Genomic DNA, 23076 nt, shown 5'->3' with positions numbered 1-23076 from the left:
AAGTTACATACGTGTTTACATAACATGATGTATATGTCATATCTGGTTTTTACATAAATATGATAGTATGTGTACTTCAATTTTCCAAGGGCATTTTTCAAGAAATGTTATTTTTCTAAAGTGTTTGAAATTTTCAGAAGCTATATGATAAATGTTATTACCAAGTGACACTTGGCAAAAACATGTTAGCAGTTCTTCAAAATGAAAAAAAAAATATATGTTTATCCTTTTACATTTTTAACATACTATCAACTATTTTAACTATAAACACTATGTTGTGTAGCAGATTTTGAAATTTACCCTCTGCTTCTATAAATTTAGCTATTGTAGATTCCTCAAATTAATGGAATTATACTCCATTCGCCATTCTGGGACAGGTTTTTTTTGTTTGTTTTTTTTTGTTTTTTAACATTTATTCATTCTTGAGAGACAGAGTCAGAGCATGAGCGTGGGAGGGGCAGAGTGAGAGAGGGGGACACAGAATCCGAAGCAGGCTCCAGGATCCCAACCGTCAGCACCGAGCCTGACGTGGGACCCAAACCACGAACCGTGAGATCATGACCTGAGCCCATGACCTGATCTGGGGTTGGGCGCTCAGCCGACTGAGCCAGCCCGGCGCCCCGTGCCCTTCTGTGACAGGTTTATTTCACTTATCATAGTGTCCTCCGGTTAATGCATGCTGTCGCTGTGGCAGAATTTTGCTCTTCTTTTCATTTATTTGTTCGTTTGTTTGCTTATTTTTAGAGCAGTTTTAACTTTATCATAAAATTGAGGAAAGTACAGAGATTTCCCATATACCTACCACTCTTTTATGTGCATAGTCTCCCCCTTTAATCAACATTTCTCACCAGAGTGGTGCATTTGAGATAATTGATGAGCCTATATTGACAGATCGTAATCACTGCAAATTCACAGTTTACATTACGGTCTACTCTTGGCGGGGTACATTCTGTGAGTTTGGACAAATGTACAATGACATGTAATCCATCTCTATAGTGTGAAGTACTTTCACTGTTCCAAAAATCCTCGGTGATCTGCCTACTCAATCCTCCCCCACCATCCCATGGAAACAACTGAACATTTTGAGGTCCGCAGAGTTCTGTCTTTTCCAGAATGTTATATAATCAGAATCACATAGTATGTAGCCTTTTTCAGTCGGCCTTTTACACTTAGTAATGTGTGTTTAGGTGTCCTCCATATTCCTTGTACGGTAAGAATATGATTCGTTTTGTAAGAAATAGCCAAACTATCTTCTAAACTATCTTCGGTATCATTTTTTCATTCCCACCGGCAAGGAATGAGAGTTGCTACTGCTTTACATCCTTGTCAGCATTTGGTGTGGTAACTGTTCCAGAATTTAGCCATTGGAATAGATGTGTTGTGTTCTCTCATTGTTGTCTTATTTGGCATTTCCCTGATGATATATGATGTGGAACATCTTTCCTAGGCTTATTTCCCATTTGCATGTCTTCTTTGGTGAAACGTCTGTTAACGTCTTTGGCCCATTTTTTAAAATTAGATTCATTGTTCTTAATCACTGAGTTTGAGGAGTTTTTTGTATATTTTGGATAATAGTCCTTTATCAGGATGTCTTGTCCTTGACATTTAGTTCTTTTTTAAGGCTGGATAATATTTAACTGTATTTATGTACCACACTTTATTTATTCATGTATTATTTAATGGACATTTAGGTTGTTTCTATTTATTTTGGATAAATACTCAGAGATGGGATCTCTGGATCCTATAGTAGTATTTTTTTTTTTTTTTTTGAGGAACCTCCATACTGTCTTCCATAGTAGCTATACAAATTTATATCTGCATCAACAGTGTACGAAGGTCTCCCTTTCTCCACATCCTCACCAACACTTGTTTTCCTTTCTTTCTTTCTTTCTTTCTTTCTTTCTTTCTTTCTTTCTTCTTTCTTTCTTTCTTTCTTTCTTTCTTTCTTTCTTTCTTTTCCTTCCTTCTTTCCTTCCTTCCTTCTTTCCTTCCTTCCTTCCTTCCTTCCTTCCTTCCTTCCTTCCTTCCTTCTTCCTTCCTTCCTTTACAATAGCTATTTTAACAGGCATACAGTGATATCTCATTGTGGTTTTGATTTTAATTTTTCTGATTATTGGTAATCTTGAGCACCTGCTGGCCATCTGCATGTCTTTTTAGTGAAATGTCTTCAAGTTCTTTGCCCAATTTTCAGTTGGATTGCTTGGCTTTTGTTTGTTTGTTTTGCTATCGACAGCAGAAGTCTTCATATATTTTAGAAATAAACTCTTTATCAGATGAATGGTTTGCAAATATTTTCTCTTGTTCTATAGGGTGCTTTTTTACTTGTTAATTGTTTCCTTTGCTGTGAAGGTTTCTAGTTTGATGTAGTGCCATTTGTCCATTTTTGCTTTTGTTGCCTATATTTTTGGTGCTACATCCAAGGAATTAGTAAGACCAATGTCATGAATCTGTTCCCCGATGTTTTGTTCTAGAAGTTTTATAGTTTTAAGTCTCACATGACATTCAAATCTTACCTTTAAGTATCTAATGCATTTTGAGGTTGTTGTTGTTGTTATTTGTTGTTGTTTAGTATGGTTTAAGATTTCAATCAGGTTAAAAAAATGGTTTAGAAAATAGCCATATTGCCTTCTCCCATTCTTTCCTCACATACTCACTTAATAGCTGGAAAGAACCACATTCCCTGAAAAATTAAACAAAAGATTTTAAATTAACAAAGTTACTAGTTTCCTCCCAAACTAAATTGAAATAGTGCTCCCAGCACACAACTCTAAAATTTTCAACTATGCAAAAGTGCCCATACCATCTAAACCCCAATGGCAATCTCTTCCCCACACTGTGAAAAATCACTGGCTGATTGTGTTTTTTATGAGTACTATTTTATCCCACAATATAATCTTTTTGAAAAAATACTTCTTGCTAGATTGCAATTTTTAGAGAACATGTGTTAAAAATCTAAAGTATATTTGAATTATGGAAGGCTTTGTTGATTACTGGTTGGCAAATTGTGATTAAAGTTTTAAGCTATTAAAATGAATTATTAAAAAATAAAAATATATAACGGAGGGAGATTTTTTTTCTTATTTCCCAGAAAAGTAAATTCCTATTTTAATATGGCATACTAAATTGTGAGCTATCACTCTTACAACTTCAATTATTTTATAACATTCTTGGGATATAACACAAAGAAATCTGAAACACATCACTTAGTTGTTATCACAAACCGTACTCAATACATTGAGTTTTTTAAATTCTTACTTAAAATTCTACAGTATGAAGGTATTACCAATTATCTTTTTAGAATCTGCTGAGAGATTTTAGGTTTTTATCCAGTACTTTTTAGTCATAGAAATGCTTTCTGTGTAATCCTTGTATAGACACTCCCTGATGTATGACGGTTCTACTTAAAATTTTTTTGATCTTACAATGGTGCAAAAGCAATACACATTCAGTAGAAACTGTGCTTGGAATTTGGAATTTGGATCTTTTCCCAGGTTGGTAATTTGCAGAATGATACTCTCTCGTGGATGCGGGACTCAGGGAGCAGCTCCCAGGCAGCCACAAGATTGTAAGTGTAAAAACCCTTACACTTACAACCATTCGGTACCCATATAACCACTGCTTTGCACTTTTAGCACACTATGCAATCAGATACATGAGCTATTTAAAACTATTATAAAATAGCCTTTGTGTTAGAGATTTTACCAAACTGTAGGCTTACATAAGTGTTCTGAGCACATTTAAGGTAGGCTAGGCTAACCTATGATGTTCGATTGGTTAAGTGCATTGAATGCATTTTGACTTTAGGATATTTTCAACTCAGGATGGATTTATCAAGACATAACCCCATTGTACGTTGAGGACTATCCGTGTAGGCAACAATGCAGGTATATTTCTTATCTCAATGAGTGAAAAACAGCCATTCGAAATTTAGTTCAGATATGAGGTTGAAAATCTTTCCCTCTATTTATTGGAAATGTATGAAAGCTTTTAAAAGTTTTTATGCTATCAACAATGTTGCTTTTTTAAAAAGTCTTCTAAGTTTTACCTGATTATTTTAATGGCTCCATTTTATTATGTTTAGATTATTGGACTCCCTGGGATTTCCTTTGAGGTGTAGATATAGATTATTTCCAAATTGGTAGCTAGTATTTCACCAGCATTTATCAAGAAAACAAATAAAGAAAATTTTCTGCTGATAATAAATGCTGCATTGTATTAAATCCTCTTATCATTTGGAGCTATCTCTAGACTTTCTTGTCCTTTCTTCTGTACCCCAAGTTTTTGTTATTATGATTTTATAATTCATTTCAATATTTGATGGGGCTAATTTCTCATCATTAGCTCTTGACTTTAGTATTTTCTTGGCTGTTTATATTGATTTTTCAGGTAAACAATCTATCAAATTTATAAAATATGTAGACAAATTCTTATAGAAGAGACACTTGCACTATTGAGTCTGAATTCATAAGAAATTGAATGCATTCTGATTAATTCAAGTGATCTCATATTTCTTTTTAAAGTTTTACAGTTTTATTTAAAAAGATCAGCACCCTTTTGTTGTTTATATTTACATATTTTGTAACAGAAGCAGTTTGAAAATGCAAATTATATCCAATCTTCATAACACATATGGGCTCATTCATAAAGGTAATGCTTTATTAAGCAGAAATATGATATATGTTCTAAATGTGTTAAAGCAAAAATTAAGTTTTGTGCTTATACCCTGTGGCAGAAAGGTGAAGGTGCTAGCCAATGAGGATGCAGTGGGTAAATAAAATAGACTTGTGCCCTCAGTGAGCTTACTAGTCAAGGGGTGAAATAGATTATGAAATACTAAGCAATAAAAAATAAACAAAAAAACCTAGCGGCAGAATTCGATTTTTTGTTGCCAACTTCAGACCATTTCCAAATACTCCAACTGTCATGCTATTTTACGGTCCAGCATAAGGGTCTCTGAGTGCTTCAATTTGTCTATTAGAGTCGCCAAAATGGCTGGCTTGGTCATTCTGCACACAGTGTATTAGACTTGGAGAATGGCTCAAGTTTAAATGTACAATACAGAAAAGAGAAGTGGACATTTACTCTGATAAACAGCAGCAGGGATAAAGTTGTTAAATCAAAGATGTTTATTTATTTAAAGTGACTGGGTAGCTGATCAGTAACATTGGCTTAGTGTGTGTGTGGCTGCAGGAAATGAGCCTATGAAGATTGCAATTTACTATGATCGACTGGATCATAAAACTAGCAGTCAAAAATGTTTATCCTTCTTTTATATGGGCAAATTACTCATATAATTTTATTTGAAGGAGTAATTCATGATTACTTTCACAAAAAATGAAGGGAGAAACAATTCTGTGAACTAATGCTTCATCAATACCTATAGTATTGAGCTTTATAGTTTATTAAATGTATTTTCCACATATTGTTTTAATTAGTCCTCAGAACAAATTGAGTTGCTAAAAATCAGATGGCTGTATTTTATTTATATGTTCTGAGATTAGAAAATTGTAGCTTGAATTTTTTTTAATGTTTATTTATTTTTGAGAAAGAGAGAGAGAGAGAGAGGGAGAGAGCGAGAGGGAGGCACCGAATCCAAAGCAGGCTCCAGGCTCTGAGCCATCAGCACAGAGCCCGAAGTGGGGCTCGAACTCATAAACCATGAAATCATGACCTGAGCGAAAGTTGGCCGTTTAACGGAATGAGCCACCCAGGCACCCTAGAAAATTGTAGTTTAAGAGACACTTTGTTTTGAATAAGTTCTATCATTATTAAGAGATTTCAGAGTAGGGTTTTAAATATAATGGAAGTAGTGACACAAAATTATAGTGTGAGCAGCAAAGCATATCTCATTTTAAGGGTTAAAGGCCTATCTTTGCTCCTTCTACTAAGCCGTATGAATAGATCTTAACATGTTCTTCTGCATTTGGTCTATTTATTCAATTGATAATGGTGCTAAATACAATTTCTTACCATTTTCAGATCAATAAAAAATAAATTTATAAAACTTTTATGTGCGCTAAATGTGTAATCTTTTCTATGCATAAAACTTTTCATTTGGAAAAGGCATTAGTTGCATTTGAGAACCAATAACAAAGAAAATCCATACTCATATAAATTTTTATATGCAATAAGTCATATATTTCTATCTAAAAAATCTATGAGATTAAGAAGACAATTTTCCCATAGAGTAATAACCAAAATAGAACAATTTGCTGAATGTTTTGTTTTTACTGACTTTCATTTCCATGGAATCTATAGAGCTCTTTGAATACAATCAATTATGGAAACAAATAGAAGACTAGTCTAATAAGACCTCCAATATATAGAAATTACAAATAAATATATTGTGTTCCAAATAAAAGCTCAATATTTTCTTTTTTCATGTTGCACAAAACTATGTACTATAGTAAAATAATCTCAAATAATACATTGATATCACATCCATTTTCTATATCTCTTAAACATCGGTAGTGTTGTCTCATCCAGAGTAGAAAGTGAAATTTCCAATTATCGTTTCCAAGGTCATTCATGTTTAGGTATGCTATTCCCTTTGAAACAATTTTCACAGCACGGTACAGACCAAGACAAGCTTTCTAATTTGCAGACGAGAAACACCTTGTTTCTCAAGTTAGTAGAAACTTACATCTAACTGAAACCATTATTAATGAAATCGTGGCTTGGGAAATGAAACCACATGGCATTCTCCTATAAGAAACAACTTATGCATTCGTTAAAAATGATCATTTCAATCTATAGTTTGAGGAAGCTATTACATTTTGCAACATTCGTGGCATATATTTTGAAGTATATTTTCTTCTGAATTTTGTTAAGTGGAACACTGTCTAAATCAACTATTACTTTGTTTTAATTACATCATCCAGGTTGTGCTATTATTTATACCTGGAAGTGCACTTAAATGCTGCCTTCCAGACTTTTTAGTTTGCTGCAGAATATTTACAATTAAATACTAAGAAACATTTACATGCAAGTTTAAGTGCAAAATTAACTTCATCTCCTTTGACCTGAGTTGTTAATTAGTCATCATTCTTATACTGAATTCTATAATGCCTAGATTTTCTGTGAATAAAATAAAAATGTTTACATGGAAGACATTTACCAGCTAGAAATACTTGCGTGTATGTGATGTGCCAGACATTTTTTCAGATATTTTGCAAGCCTTGTTTCTCTTTAATCCACCTATCCACCCTATGAAATAACATCATTATCTGTCCCATTTGGGAAATAAGTAAAGCTTCGCTAAGTAAAACTTGACCAAATTTATACAATTACGTAGAATTGAAGCAATGATTCTCACCCAGGTCTACCTAACTCCTGAGCCATCATCTGCCTTGATTGCCTTAATGAACAACTGTCAGATGTCAACGTCTCTCTTCTAGAAGATTTGGCGTTATAGTCATGTGTCTTGGCTATAAAAAAATTCTGCCTCTGGTCTCATTCAAACTTGTCACATTTTAAGTTCCCTTCTGCTCTGAAGCCTCATCTCTCTTGTTTCGTCAATACCTGTCAATATCATCTCCAACAACAAAACATAAGAGTCCAATAGAGATATATTTGCCATTTTTAATGTTTATTTTAATTTGGCCTTAATTAACACATACAGTTTGATTGTGGTAGAAACTTGGATAGGAGTCCCTGCTCAACCGCTTAACCAGATGATCCCATGGCCGTTGGACAAGCAAGCCATTACCAACGGTCACACCACTGGGTTCAGAATAAATTGTGCAGTGACATATGGTTGATTTTTAAAAAGCAGAAGAATGAGTAAATAACAACAAGCTGTATTGAGGAAACAGTACAATTCTGAAGTTGAGTCAACAGAGATTAGAATAAATGGGTTTTCTGTTTTCCCTCCTCCCACAGAGACATGAGCTATGGTCGACTTTCCAGTGGAACATTCGCACCCTGATGGATCTCATTTTCTCACAGAACAAGTGCGAGAAAGTGGTCTTGCTGCAGAGGAATTAACTGCTTACTGCTAATTAAGGTAGTTTTGGGGCACTACCTAACCAAGTAGTTTTCTGAGAACCTCATGGGCTTGGCCCCATAGACCTTGAAAATGTTGGGAGTGTTAGAGTACCCCCTGCTGGGAGAAGAGATAAACACACCCCACAGGAAGTAGCTGAGCTCCAGGGCAGTTCCACTCTTGAGACAAAGGGGTTCCAGCTAATGGGTTTCCAGGGCAACGCAGTTGTCAACCTGAACCACTTCCAAACAGGTCTCTGCATCACAATGCCTCATTTACTTCACTTGCAAATGGTGCCCGTATTATTATCTACCTTACAGAATCGTTAAGAAGATTACGTGAGTTAATTTAGAAAACACACATCTCAAATACGGTAAAGAAGATGTCAGCGTCACTTAGTGTTCTTACCAATTTATTCGGTGAAATATGTCCATCATCTCGGGCACAGGGCCCAAACAGCCCTCAATACATAGACAATACCAATGCATTTAATTAAAATACATCTTCCATTTCTGTCGTTCTTGTTGTTTATTTTTAATTACTTATCTGTTGACTAGAGGATGGGATATTTGTTGCAAGCAGTGACAGAGAATGGGTTTTGGAGAAATGAATGTGGGCTTTGGAGTGTGGCAAAACTGCTTTGCACTAAGTTTGTGCCACTTTCTATGTAAGCAACTTTGGGCAAATTACTTAACCACTCTGAGGCTCACTTTCATCATTTGTAAATCAGTTAAAACTTATACACTGAGATCATTGGGAGAATAAAATTAGATTAACAGTCAAATGTTGTCTGACATACTATAGGTGCTTAATTAATGCTAACCCCTCCCCTCACCCTGCACAAGAGTTACAGCCGTTTCAAATCTAAAGTTTATTAAAAACCAAAATTAAGATTTATTTGATTTTAAAATTGCTTAAGAAGCCAGACACTTTGGTTATTTAGTTGATTCAGCTGTCGATGGAGTTTCCTAGAATTACAGTAGTATTATTGCTTGTGAATTTTTTATGATATGGAAGTTACTTACATAACGGACGCTGCGGCCTACGACTGTAATGTTAATAGTGAATTATGCTCCACCTCAGTGGCCTTCAGCAGATTTAAGCACTTTTGAGTAGGATGCTTTGTATTTGTGCAGCATGCCCACATTTTCAACCAAATCATCTAATAGTTACCGAACGTTGCGGATTTTGTGGCCAGAATTGCTGCCCACTTGTTATGCGAGAGCAGGTAGGAAGGCACACTCCTTGAGAGGAAAGATGATTCTTTTGTAAGGGAGAAAAAAAAGTCAGTGTGCATTTAGATTCATTAACATGTGACAGCACAGCCACACTCCGTGAGGCTCTCTGGAGGAATGGAACCTACAATGGATAATACGACGATCGAACTTGAGTATATCACTTCTTTGTGGCTGGATTCTCCCCTCAACTCATTGGCCACGTATCCTGCAGTAACTAAACCCTTCTGCCAACCCCTCTAATGACAAAAGTGGTCTTCTAGCCACTTTCCTGGCCCTGAACAGAGTGGTGGTGTTCATGTGCTCTTTCTCAACCCCCCCCCCTCCTTCCTCTTTATCTCTTACAAGGAGAAAAGGATGCTCCTTCTTGTGTGGGGGGACCATAACCTCCAGTCTCCAAATCATGACAGTTTTGAAAAAGGAAACAACACTATCTAAAATTATACAGGGACGACAGGAGTCCCGGAAACTATTCTGAGCAAATGTGGACACACGGACACCTTATTCAGGGCTTTTCAGGACCCTTGAACGTTAGCTCTTGTAATTCCTGACCCTTTTTCTATAATTTCTGGATACCCTAAATTGATAAAATGCCCTAGATGAGCTATCTTGTTTCATTTCCTCGAAGCTTCGATAAGGCCAACATGATCTGACCTCTTAGATCAAATCATTAGTTCATTGAGCTCTTCTCCAACACTTTACTTAAATCTCACCTAGCCACACTGGACTCCTCACCCTTGGAAATACCAGGTTCATTCTTGCCTCAGGACTTTTGCCTTTGCTTTCTCCTCTATCTAAGCTGCATTTCTCCTAAAACACCATGCCCCCTTTTGCCTTGAGGTCTTTACTCAACATCACCTCCTCAGTGGGATCCTCTTAGTTTACCCCAATAAAATGGTGACTCACCCCCTCACTATCTTCCCTATGTCCCTTCCCTGCTTTATTCCTGCTTAGTATTTGTTTTCAAATAAACTTTACTTATATAACTTACATATATATTGTTGTGTCTACTGTTGTATTTCTAGCATCTATGATGGTGTTTAGCACGTGGTATTTAATAGATGTGGTGAATTTGAGGGTGTCTATGACCCTGTACCTCTGTTTGTTTGTAAAATCCCACCCTTTTTTCTTTCACTGGGTAAGCTGTGTTCATTCTTAAAAATTCAGGTCAGTTGTAACCTATTTTAGGAGGCTTTCCTTGACCTCCATGTCTGCTATTTGCCATCAGGGGCTGTCACACTCACCCTTGGTCTTGAACTTACATCATATCTCTTAAAATTTTCCTTCAACTTGCCTACATTAGCATTAAACTAGGAGCTCCTCCAGATTAGGGAATGGAATTGTGTCTCTCTTCCTGTAGTTAAATACAATGCTTGAAACATTGACTGAATTATTTCCATACCTCCGGTGTAGGGAAACTCACTACATGTAGTGTCCATCCACTGCATCTTAAACAATTCCAGGTTTTTTTTTTTAATTTTTATTTTTGTAACTTTTAAAATGTTTGTTTATTATTTTGAGAGAGAGAGAGAGACAGACAGACAGAGCATGGGGGAGGCGCAGAGAAAGGGAGACACAGAATCCGAAGCAGGCTCCAGGCTCTGAGCTGTCAGCACAGAGCTGGACTCGGGGCTTGAACCCACAGACAGCGTAAGGAGACATCATGACCTGAGCCAAAGTCAGATGCTTAACCGACTGAGCCACCCAAGTGCCCAATGCACTTCACTTGAGATGGTTCTGATGCTCACGAATTTCTCCAAAAACTTTTAGAAGTGTATTTATTTATTTTGAGAGATACAGAGATAGTGTGAGTAGGGGAGGGGCAGAGACAGAGGGAGAGAGAGAGAGAATCCCAAGCAGGGTCTGCACTGTCAGTGCAGAGCCCGATAAGGGGTTCCAACTCATGAAACCTGGAGATCATGACCTGAGCCGAAACTGAGAGTCGGTGGCTTAACCGACTTAGCCACCCAGGCTCCAGTCTCTAAAATTTTTGATTCATAGCTGGCCGCCCTTTCATATGCCTAATGCTCCCTCAGCTAATCACAGTACAACCTGATGTTTTCTAACATTATGCATTAAGTGTCACATATATAGATTTTCTCAAACTTTCTCCAAGAAGCTCTATATTTTGGGATCTTATATTTAGATCTATAATATCTTTTGAATTATTTTTTTTGGATATAGTATGAAGATTTTCTCTCCTCCACTTCCTCCAATTTTTCTTCTTCTTGCTTCATTTGCTTTTCTTTTTCTTTTTTCTATGTGTATATCCATCTGTCCTGGTATCATTTGTTGAAAAGACAATTCTTTCCCTCATTGAATTGTATTGGCACTTTTGTTGAAAAGTGATGGACCATGATTGTTACAATAAATTTCAGGACTCTGAATTCTGTCCCCTTGACCTAACCTATTCTTTACCAATACCACAGTCTTTTGATCACTATAACTTTAGAGTAAGTTTTGAAATTTGGTAATGGAAGTCTCCCAACTTTGCTCATCTTTTCTAAAACTCTTTTGTCTTCTGGACCTTTCATTTCCATATGAATTTTTGGATTGACTTTCAACATATACAAAAAAATATACAGAGAGATTTTGATAGGGATTCTTTCATATTTGTTGATAAATTGGGTAGAGAATGGTGTCTTAACAATACTGAGTTTTCCAACCTTGGATATAGAATATCTCAATTTATTTTGCTCTTTAATTTCTGTTAGCAATATTTTGTGCTTTTCTCCGTACAAATGTTATTGTCTTTCTAAATTGCATTTATTCTTGCCTATAAATATCTAAGATAGGTTTTTTTGGTGCTTTGTTTTTTTTTTTTAATTTTTTTAAATGTTTCTTTGTTTATTTTGAGAGACTGTGTATTATTGAGCACCAGCTGGGAAGGCGCAGAGAGAGGGAGAGAGAGAATCCTAAGCAGGCTCTGTGCTACCAACCCAGAGCCCAAAGTGGGGCCTGAACTCATGAACTGTGAGATCATGACTTGAGCCCAAACCAAGAGTCTGAAGCTTATTTGACTGAGCCACACAGGCAACCCTGTTTCTTTGTGTGTGTGTGTGGTTTTTTTTTTTTTTAGTACATGTCATGAGAAATTTATATTGGATATATCATTAGACATCGTAATCTTCAATTTTTTCCGCATATTTATTATAAAGTTTTTAAAGTTGATTTCCACATAATAGGTCCTAGTTATAAGACAAAACGTCATATGCTTTCTTCATTTACTTTAGCAAGAAACGAGAGATCGTCACAACCCAATAATTCTTCCTGGTGCTTAGAAAAGCAATATGCAATCAAAATAGTAATGTCTCTCAAACACCTTTGTTTATATATTATTTTATAGCTTTTGCATTATGTTCACATATGCAATCTAATTTGATTGTTACATGAACCCTACAGAGGGAAAGTCATATATAATTATCTCTCAACCAAGAAAAAGAGCAGGGTAAGCTTTAGCAGATTATGTTCCCTAGTGCTTTGCAAAGTCTGGGTGAAAATCCGCAAACCCTGACCTTTCTCTAGAGTTCTTTTCACCACTTTATAAAATGCTTTCATCTAGGGGACAGCATATGAATGTATATTCTGCTCTATTATTTGATAAGCTATCTCTTTGGATGATATTTTCCTTCCTGATGATTTGAAAGTTCCAAGCCATACCCCATCGTCTGGAATAATTATTCACAAATTGCAATTGTAATCAATGACTAAATCATAAATTCTCTGGTGCCATTTCACACTAAAAAATGTTAGTTATGAAAAAAATGTTAAATGATCTTATTACCCATGAAAAAAAAAATCAACTTTTTAAAAGCACTATTGACTGTCCATAAAAATTCTCCTTGAGTTTATAAAGGTCTATACATTTATTTTTATAGGAGTCAAGTTTAGAAAGTAGGCAGTGCTTCTAATTTATATTCAACGTAATCATCTGTTATCTATTTAAACCAGATAAAGTAAATGAGATAAAGGAAATAAGCACCAATTTACATTAGCTATTAACTTTCCCAGGGGTATGCTATTAGATTTTTTTTTTTAAAGGGGTTTGTTGAGATTGTCCTTCAGTTTAATTTCATTCAATAATATCACTAATGACCCCATTAAGGACATTAAAAGTTTCCTTTTCTGATAAATCTTCAGAATATTGAACTTTTATAAAGTATCTACTGACTAATCAGCTAAATAAATCAAGGTCACCTTTAAGATGGTGTCCTAACACTAACTGGGTGTTAGTACGTGTTACACAACTCTCATGCACACGTAGCTATTTCCTTTAAGCACCAGGGTTGCACCAAATTCCTTCATTTGCTCACTCAAATGAAGCAAATTTCAGGTTGAAAGGCAGGAAGACTTTACTCAGGAAGACTTGTAATAAGTTGGAAGGAAAAGTTGAGGCCATAACATTTTTCAAAATGCGGTATATGCATTTTTATATGCTATAACTAATATTAGTCTGGATGTTTACAGTCTCAAAACATACAGTCTAAAAGTGAATGTGTGAACAAGAAGTTCCTTCTGTTTCTCTCCTTCTCCATTTCCTTTTTTATTTCATTATCTTTAAATTAACATGGGGGGTCAGGGGAGAAAAGGTAAGTTTTGTTTTGTGTTAATTACGTACTAGTCATGTGCTCACACTGCCATTGAGGCAAGTTACATAAGTTTGATCACAGCTTTGAAATTGAAAGTTAATAATTTTTTGTCTCCCCAAATATATATACACACGTATATGCCATTATATTGAGTTTATATTATCTAGGGACAAATGCGTGGATTATTGAGAAAATTTCTCAGTAGTTTAGGGCTAGAGGGGATACAATCAAATAACAACGAGCACAATCTTCTCATTTTGGAAGGGACACAAATACAGTAGGAAATCTTATTAAATTTTTCTAAATGGGATAGAATCGGTGGCCAAGGTAGGTTCTGAAAGTGTTTCTCCTCAGCCCCAGATGTTACTGTTGGGTTTCCTAGAAGTTAAACACTGAGACTGATGTTTGTGTGCAAGAAATGTATTGAGGAGTGAAGCGGGATGAACATGTCCTGGGGAGGTAAGGAAGCAGAATTGAGCAGAGAAGTTGAACTCCCACAGTGACTTTAGCCAATCCTTCCCCATGAGGAGCTCTAAAGCTAACAAGATACTTCGGTTCTGTCCCATCTGGGGCAAGGGAGCTGGCCTTTATTCCTTTACATTGGCCATTCTATGTGGACTGCCCTCATGAATGAAGGATGACCCTGAAAAAAAGTGACTCTCTCCAGCCAAGGGAAACCTAGGAAAGGGACTCCACTGAGAGCGGCCTGTGGTCCACCATTCCAGCAGCTATGGAGTGAGTTTCATCCTGGAGGGGGTGCTTGGGAAGTGCCCCATCACTGACACTGCACTGAAATCGTGCATTTGACTGGAAGATAGAGTACCCTATCTTTTCAAGAGTGAGACACTGAAAGACCCTGATGAATTAAAATGATCCTTTATGACATATTTTCCCGTTAGAAAAATATTACACTGAACAGTGATGTTTGGAAATAACTTTTCAAAAACAATTACACAACGTAGATTATTTTTAATATCCTTTATGTTATCTTGATTTAAAAATTAGATTATATAAAGTTTCTAGAAAAAAAGAGTAAAATTAACTAATCTTTTAACAATTTTTTTAATGTTTATTTTTGAGAGAGAGGGAGAGCGGGAGAGAGGGAGTGGCAGAGAAACAGAGGGAGACACAGAATCCGAAGCAGGCTCCAGGCTCTGAGATGTCAGCAGAAAGCCTGATGAGAGGCTTGAAGTCACTGATGGGGAGATCATGACCTGAGCCCAAGTGGGGCGCTTAACTGACTGAGCCACCCAGGTGCCTCAACGTAACCAATCTTTAAATGTGATTGGAATAATGCTATATTAGTTCCCCAGGGATGCCATAATGAATAACCATGACCTGGGTGACTTTACAACAACAGAAATTTATTCTCTCATAGTTTAGGAGGCCAGAAGTCTGAAATCAAGCTGTGGGCAGCGTTTGTTGATTATGGAGGTTCTGGGGGAATGTCTGCTCGGTGTCTCTCTCCTAGCTTCTGGTGTTTGTGAGCAGTCTCTGCCATTCTCTGCCTTGTGGTTCCTTCACTGCAATTTCTGCCACCATTGTCGCATGCCTTCTTTCCTGGGTGTGTCTCTGTGGGCCCTTTCCTGTTCTTAAAGGATACTCGTCATTAGATGCAGGCCCCTCCTCATACAGTATAACCTTATCTTTACTAACTACCTCTGCAAGGACCCTGTTTCCAAGATGGCATTCTGAAATTCCGTGTAGACAGTTATGTTCTGGGGACACATTTCAACTCACTGTATATGCGCTAAGTGTTCTGGTTACCATTGTGATGAAGGGAATCACCATAAAACATCAAAATTTCCCATGAATATAAAGTTATATTTGAGGTTCAGTTTTGACCATATATTCACCATTGTGGTATATACTATTATATGTATCCTCATGGTAAATACTGAAAATGGTTGTGTTGAAAACAAACATAAAATGATGCTGTCAGTACCATCCAAAGGACATCAGTACAATGAGTTTATTCATTGTACTTAAGACCCCATGTATTGTAACCAAGGGGATACACAGAGAGCACATAAATATCCTTAGCACTGTCATACATTTATTATGAAAGAAATATGAGAGATTAAAAAAACAAAAAACAAAACAAAACAAAAACTCCATTTAGAACTTGATAAACAATATAGTGTTCGTCTTGGAGAGACCCAGGGGAAATAATTTAAATAAACTATATCTCTTTAAAGTGCTACGTGCAGAAACTTAATATCATGTCTTCTTTTTCTGGCTAAACATTTTTTCTTTCTTTCTTTCTTTCTTTCTTTCTTTCTTTCTTTCCTTCTTCTTTCTTTCTTTTTCTTTCTTTAGAAGCAGACATTCTAATGCATTCCATTGACCCTAGGGTTACCTCATAGTAGTTTTCTAGACATTTCATAAATGCTTGTGGTTGCTTTCATCTTCATGATGATGATGTTTTTCTCAGTGAACAATATTTTTAAATGTAAGGCCTGACCCAACATTTCTCTCCTCACTTGCTCTCATTTCCTCAAGTTATTCAAAGCTGACCTCAATATCTTACCCTTGAAAAGTTACCTGGAAGCTGGTGGCTACCACTGAGTTGATAAGTAAGTCAGTTTTGTTAGGCATGAAAAAAACATACTATTAACTCTAACATGGCAGGGAATAATCGAGGCTATAAAACACTTTAACAGGTTGGAGAATGAATGCATAACATAAAAGGGAATAATCGAGAATCATCAAACAAAACACTTTAACAGGTTGGAGAATGAATGCTTAACATAACCCAGTAGGTCTACCTAAGTTAATCAAAACATATTTACTTAAAAATCAAAACCCTTATAAAAATTCCAAGAATAGGTTTTAAGCAGAATTTGGCTGTAACATTGTTCCATGAACGGGAAGGGGATGCAAAATGACCTCCAAAGGCCAAAGGAGACATAAAACCACAGGAAAAGGTTGACAAGTCCAGCTTGCTAAGACATGGTTCATTAAGGGGACTTACACACAGAAGTGTGCCTTGGTCAACAGCAAGATAAGTAGATCCTGCAAGGCCATCTCCCATAAGACCTGTTTTTATAGCTCTGGAGACCAATCGGGAGGAAACGTTTGCAAATCTTAGTCATTATCTCCAGAGAAGACCAAGGTCATCATGCCCTGAGGGTGTACTTAAGGGTGTGATAAAACAAAAAGAATGTGTGTACAGGGTGCTGTGCTCCAGAAGGCTTCAGGTCACAGAGTGGTCATCATGGTGGATTTGTCCAAAATGGCGTCAGGCTGGTTCGCACAAATACGTTTTTCTCTGACCTGTTAGGTAGAAGGGTCCCTTTTTTTCTCTTTCTTTTTGTTCAAATGTTCTTGAACTTCTCCCAAAAACTCCCCACCTCAATAGATAAGGATGATTATTATTATTAAAGCCTTTTATAAAGTTTATTTTTGTTTATTTTGAGAGAGAGATAGAGAGCAAGCAGAGTTAGGGGAGGCAGAGAAAGAGAGAGAATCACAAGAGAATCCCAAAAAGGGTTTAATCCCAAGAGAGAATCCTAATCCCACCACATGTGGGGCTTGAACCCACCAGCTGTGAGATCATGACCTGAGCTAATCAAGAGTTGGATGCTTAACCAACTGAGCCACACAGGCACCCCAACACAGATTTTTTTTAAGTAAAAGCTAAAATTCTTCATTTAGTTATTTAAATATAGACACTTGAATAAATACAGATATGGAATTACTAGATAAATAGATGATAGATAAATGATAGGTAGATAGATGATAGATAGATAGATAGATAGATAGATAGATAATAGATAGAAAACTTCTTTGTAATGGTCTATAAAGGTAAAAAAGAATTTAGGACATGAAGACAGATGATTAAAATGAGCTACCTGAGGTTATTTGTGAGTTAATGCCAAAAACAACAAGGCATTCCATTCCTTCGTCTTTCCCCCCTGACATGTACTCTAAGGTAAATATCACTTCCTGCTGAGAGATGTGTGCGTATGTAAAGAGGAATATATCTGTAATCCAAGTCTGTAAATCCTAGGAACCAGATAGGAAAGTCATTTAGGCATGTGGGTTTGTAATTTTTAAAAATAGATTCTTCCCAAGAGAAAATGTGGGAACAAGGGTGACACTGGAAATAAGAATTACGGGGTCAATTAATGGAGGATGAAGTCAAGGGGAAATTGAAAATAGCAAATATTTGGGAGGAAACTGCAGCTCAGAGGAAATTGGGACCGTTCAGTGGAGCAGAAGTCAATAGCACTCAGCAGAGAGGAAACAGAGGACTCACGAAGGGTTGAAAAGAGAACAAAAAAGTCAGTCAGATTCAAGTGTCTACTTGGCCCCGAATGAATGAAGCTATCTTACAGTGATAATCAAGGACTTTACTAAAAACCTCCACTTCCAGGCAAGAAGGAATAATAGGAACTGGTTGACCCTCTCACCTAAAACAAACAGAATGTGACAATATTTATGAAACAATGGTTTTAAAGACATGAGACTTTGGGCGACAAGGAGAGGAATCTCTGAGGAGAGAAACAAATGAGGTGAGTCCTAGGATTGCCTCAGTTAACTATCTTAAAAGAGTTTCCAGAGTGAGGTGTAGGTATGGTGCATCAGTCAGGTTTCTCCAGAAAAGGAACCAATAGGATGGGAAAGAAAAAAAATAAATATGTATTGAGTCACGTAGTTGTGGAGGGGCTGGCAAATCTGAGATATGTAGGACAGGCTGGCATCTGGAAACTCAGCAAGATGCCTATGTTAAAAAAACCTTTTTTTAATGTTTATTTATTTTTGAGAGAAAGAGTGACAGAGCACGAGCAGGGGGAGGAGCAGAGAGAGAGGGAGACACAGAATCCAAAACAGGCTCCAGGCTCCGAGCTGTCAGCACAGAGCCCGATGTGGGGCTCAAACTCACAAACCACAAGATCATGACCTGGGCTGAAGCCAGACGCTTAACCCACTGAGCCACCCAGGCGCCCCAGCAAGATCTCTATGTTAAATTCTTCAGGAAGAATTCCTTGTTCTTTGGGAAACCTCTCTTTTTGCTCATAAGGCCTTCAACTGATTACATGAAGCCCACCCACCTTGTCAAGATTAGTCTCTATCCCTTAAAGTCAGGTGTGTGTAAATGTTAATTACATCTCCAAAATAGCTTCACAGGAACCTTTATGCTAGTTTTGGACCAAACAACTAGCCAAGGTGATGCATACAATTCACCATTACAGATGGGGACCTACCCCCGCCCCGCCTTCTCCCCCTCACCCCCGCCTATTTTTTAATTGAAGTCTAGTTGACATAGAATGTTATATTAGTTTCAGGCATACACAGTTGGACAATTTTATACATTGCTCAATGCTCACCACAATAAGTATCTGTCACCACACAATGCTGTTACAATTTTATTGACTAAATTCCCTATGCTGTCCTTTTCATCTCTGTGACTCATTTATTTTGTAATTGAAAGTTGGTATCTCTTAATATTTTTTTACTTATTTTGCCCATTCCCCTACCCACCACCCCTCTGGGAACCACCGGTTTGTTCTCTGTATTTAAGAGTCTGTTTGGTTTATGTGTTTGCTTATTTGTTTTGTTTTGGTTTTTTTTTTTTTTTTAGATTTCACAATTAAGTAAGATCATCATGTATTTGTCTTTGGTTTATTTTATTTAGCATAATATTTTCTTAGTCCATCCATAGTACACAAATGGCAAGATCTCATGATCTTTTATGGCTAGTAATATCCTATTGTGTGTGTGTGTGTGTATATAGAGATATACACACACACATACAAACATACATGGAACACCTGGGTGGCTTGGTCAGTCAAGCATCTCGATTTCAGGTCAGGTCATGATCTTACGATTTGTGAGTTCCAGCCCTGCATGGGGCTCTGTGCTAACAGTATGGAGCCTGCTTGGTATTCTCTCTCTCTTCATCACCCTGTGTTCTTTCTTTGCTTGTGCGCGCTCTCTCTCTCTCTCTCTCTCTCTCTATATATATATATATATATATATCTCAAAATAAATAAACAAATGTAATTATATAAAAAATCACACTAAATTTAAATTCTCTAAACCACCTTTATTTCCTTTGTTTTTAATTTTTTTATGTTTATTTTTGAGAGGGACAGAGAGACAGAGAGCAACTGGGGGTGGGGCAGAGAAGGGGGGAGACACAGAGTCCGAAGCAGGCTCCAGGTGCTGAGCCATCAGCACAGATCCGATGCGGGGCTCGAACTCACGGACCACGAGATCACGACCTGAGTGGAAGTAAGATGCTGAACCGACTGAGCCACCCAGGTGCCCCGATCCACCTTCATTTCTACAGAATGGTTTTGTGGAACAGAGAATTTGTGATTCATATTATTTTTTGAAAGTATCCCCCATAGTTTTTGATGAGAAATCAGCTGATAATTGTATCGCAGATCCCCCCTTTATTTTCAATTGCTGAGCTTTACGTGATGAGTCATTCTTCCTTGTTTCCACAGTTCTCTATTGACTTGTCTTTCAATGGCTTGTTTGTGGTGTGCATGGGCATGAATCTCTGTGTTCATCTCGTGTGGAATTTGCTGAGCTTCTTGGAGGTGGAGGGTCATATCTTTTACCAAATCTGGAAAGTTTTTGCCAATATATCTTCAAATGTTCTGTCTTTCCCTTTGTCTCTCTGCCGTCTTTCCGTAGCTTCCACTATGCAGAGGTTGGCATGGTATGCTGATGCCTCCCAGGCTGTGTAATTTTGTTTGCATTATTTTTCTTTCTGCTCTTCAGACAGGATAATACCATATCACTTGACCTCTTTTCGAATAAATTGGTTGTTTCTTCCTTCAGCTCCCAACTACCTGGTAAGCCTCTCTCATAAAATTCGCTTGTTATTATTATTTCAATTCCAGAATTTTTATTGGGTTCCTTGTGATAATTTTCTGTGACTTCATGGCTATTCCTTAGCTGGTGAGACATCATTTTCATACCTTCTTTTAATCTTTTGACATGTTTCCTGAATTTATTTATTTATTTATTTATTTATTTATTTATTATGTTTATTCATTTTGAGTGAGAGAGAGAGCACACACGGGGAGGGTCAGAGAGAGAGGGAGAGAGAGAACCTCAAGCAGGCTCCCCACTTTCAGCACAGGGCTCAAATCCACAAGCTGTGAGATCATGACCTGAGCCAAAATCCAGTCAGACGCTTAACCAACAGAGCCACCCAGGCGCCCCCATTTGGACATATTTAAAAGAACTGATGTGAAGTCCTTGTCTAACAAGTCTGACATTTTCATTTCTTCGAGTACAGTTGATATTGACTTCCCTTCACGGCACCCCAGCCTCCAGGTACAGGCCATACATTTTTATGTCTTTGCATACATTGCGATTTTTTATATGATGACTTTGCATTTAATACAGCAACTCTGGACATCAGAGCCCTTCTCCCACACTATAGGGTTTGTTGTTGCTATGTGTTGTCTTTGTTGGTCATTTAGTAACATTCCACAATCCAATCTGTAAAGTCCTTTATCGTCTATTGTCACTCAAATCTCTGCTTGTGTAGATACTGGAATTTAGCTACAAGCGAGAGTTTAGGTCCTTCTCAGGGTTTTCCAAGGCACAGCCCAACCCATATACGTGAAGTCCTGGATCCCCAGTCATACATTGGAGTGTCTCAAAGTCCCCTATGGGTAGCTCATTTCCCAGTTTATTCTTATAAGTTTGAGGGTCAGCTTCTTTTATGACACAACTGTCATTTTTGCCTCAGTTATGATATTAAAGAATTACCAATAATTTTTTTTTTTTGTAAACACCTCTGAGTAAAGGGTACCTGCACTTGAATGCACTCTGAAGCGCGTCACATAAATAAAAGTCTTGTAGTGGGGGGTTTGGGAGGAATGGCACGACAGATCTAATAACTATAACCATCAATGCGAATATCTCCAAATATATTCTCTTCCCTCAATTGACTATTAAGGCTGCTGGTTTTCACAACGATTATATGCCTGTTGATTTTCAAGGCTACTGGAGATCTAGAGGTATGGGTATGGAAATTAGGCTAGTTAAAGCATCACTAAGCTGGCTGTCATTATTGGTATTCACACGTTTTTGTTGCAGGCCTTTGGTTAATTTTTGAAATTCTGAAAAAAAATTGGCTTTATGATTTTTGCCAGGGTGATCATGACTTTTGAGAAGGTGCTTCCAAAATCCTGAGGATTTTTAAGTCCTAAATAGTAAGTAGTAAAAGAGGAACCTATTTACTATTCCCACTGATACCATAATCTACCCTGACTATGATTACTTACTCAATATTTATCTCTAAATTAATCAATTATACAGGTTTTTGTTCTGGCAGACTCAGCAGACTAATTATACTCCTAAAATCACTTTCTATACTGCCAGTGTTACAAAGAAAAAGTCAAATATTGTTTTTAAATTAAAAAATATTAAAAAATTATATTGTGATTGTGAATGAATGGAATTGAAAAGAGATTCGATGTTATTCTTATAATTTTGACATATTTGGAAACTCAGGCATTAACTTTGTGAAAATTTCCACTTTGGAATGCAATTTTTGACAGCTTAATCCCTTTATATAATGCTGCATAAAATCTAGCCAGGGCAATCCTTAAAATGATATTTAATATATTATACACCTGAAACTAATATTACACTGTATGTTAACTAACTGGAAGATAAAAACTCAAAAAAAGAGTGGATTTATTCAGCACATTAATTATATGATTCAAGCGATATTCATTGAATGCTTGTAATTTTAATACTTTGATAAGAGTTAAAACCATTAATTACTCTCAGAGTATAAAATAACATATGATATTGATTAATGAATTATTCTTTGCAGTTATTTTCTTTGCTCTGGTTAGTTCGTGTTCATTGTTTAGTCATAGACATATGGGTAAAATTCTTTCTGACTCTCATGACTCCCTTTCACACTGTAGTAGAGTGACCCTCCCCATGGCCGAGAACATGATTAAGAGTCTTTTATTTTTGTAACAGTCAAATCTGCTTCCGGTTTATCTGTAAATAAGAGCATTCATACTTTCATTTAGTCTCACAGTTATTCAACCATGGATTGGCAGTAAACCCAACTGAAATGTTTCCTGTATAATGTTAACCATCTATGCTCAGTTTGTTCTCTCCTGCTGCATTGCATAAGTCGGTAGCAGACAGAATACACAGACTGTAAAATGAAATCACTGCAGAAATATTTCCTTACGATCAGATGACATGAAATCTGGTAGAAAGGTAGTAGGTAGAAAGGTAGAAAGACCCAAGGCTACCTTGGCATTGTCTT

This window comes from Lynx canadensis, chromosome A2, assembly GCF_007474595.2.
Source record: "Lynx canadensis isolate LIC74 chromosome A2, mLynCan4.pri.v2, whole genome shotgun sequence".
Lineage (NCBI taxonomy): Eukaryota > Metazoa > Chordata > Mammalia > Carnivora > Felidae > Lynx > Lynx canadensis.
The sequence above is the reverse complement of the archived record's forward strand: the minus strand, read 5'-3'. Positions refer to the sequence as shown.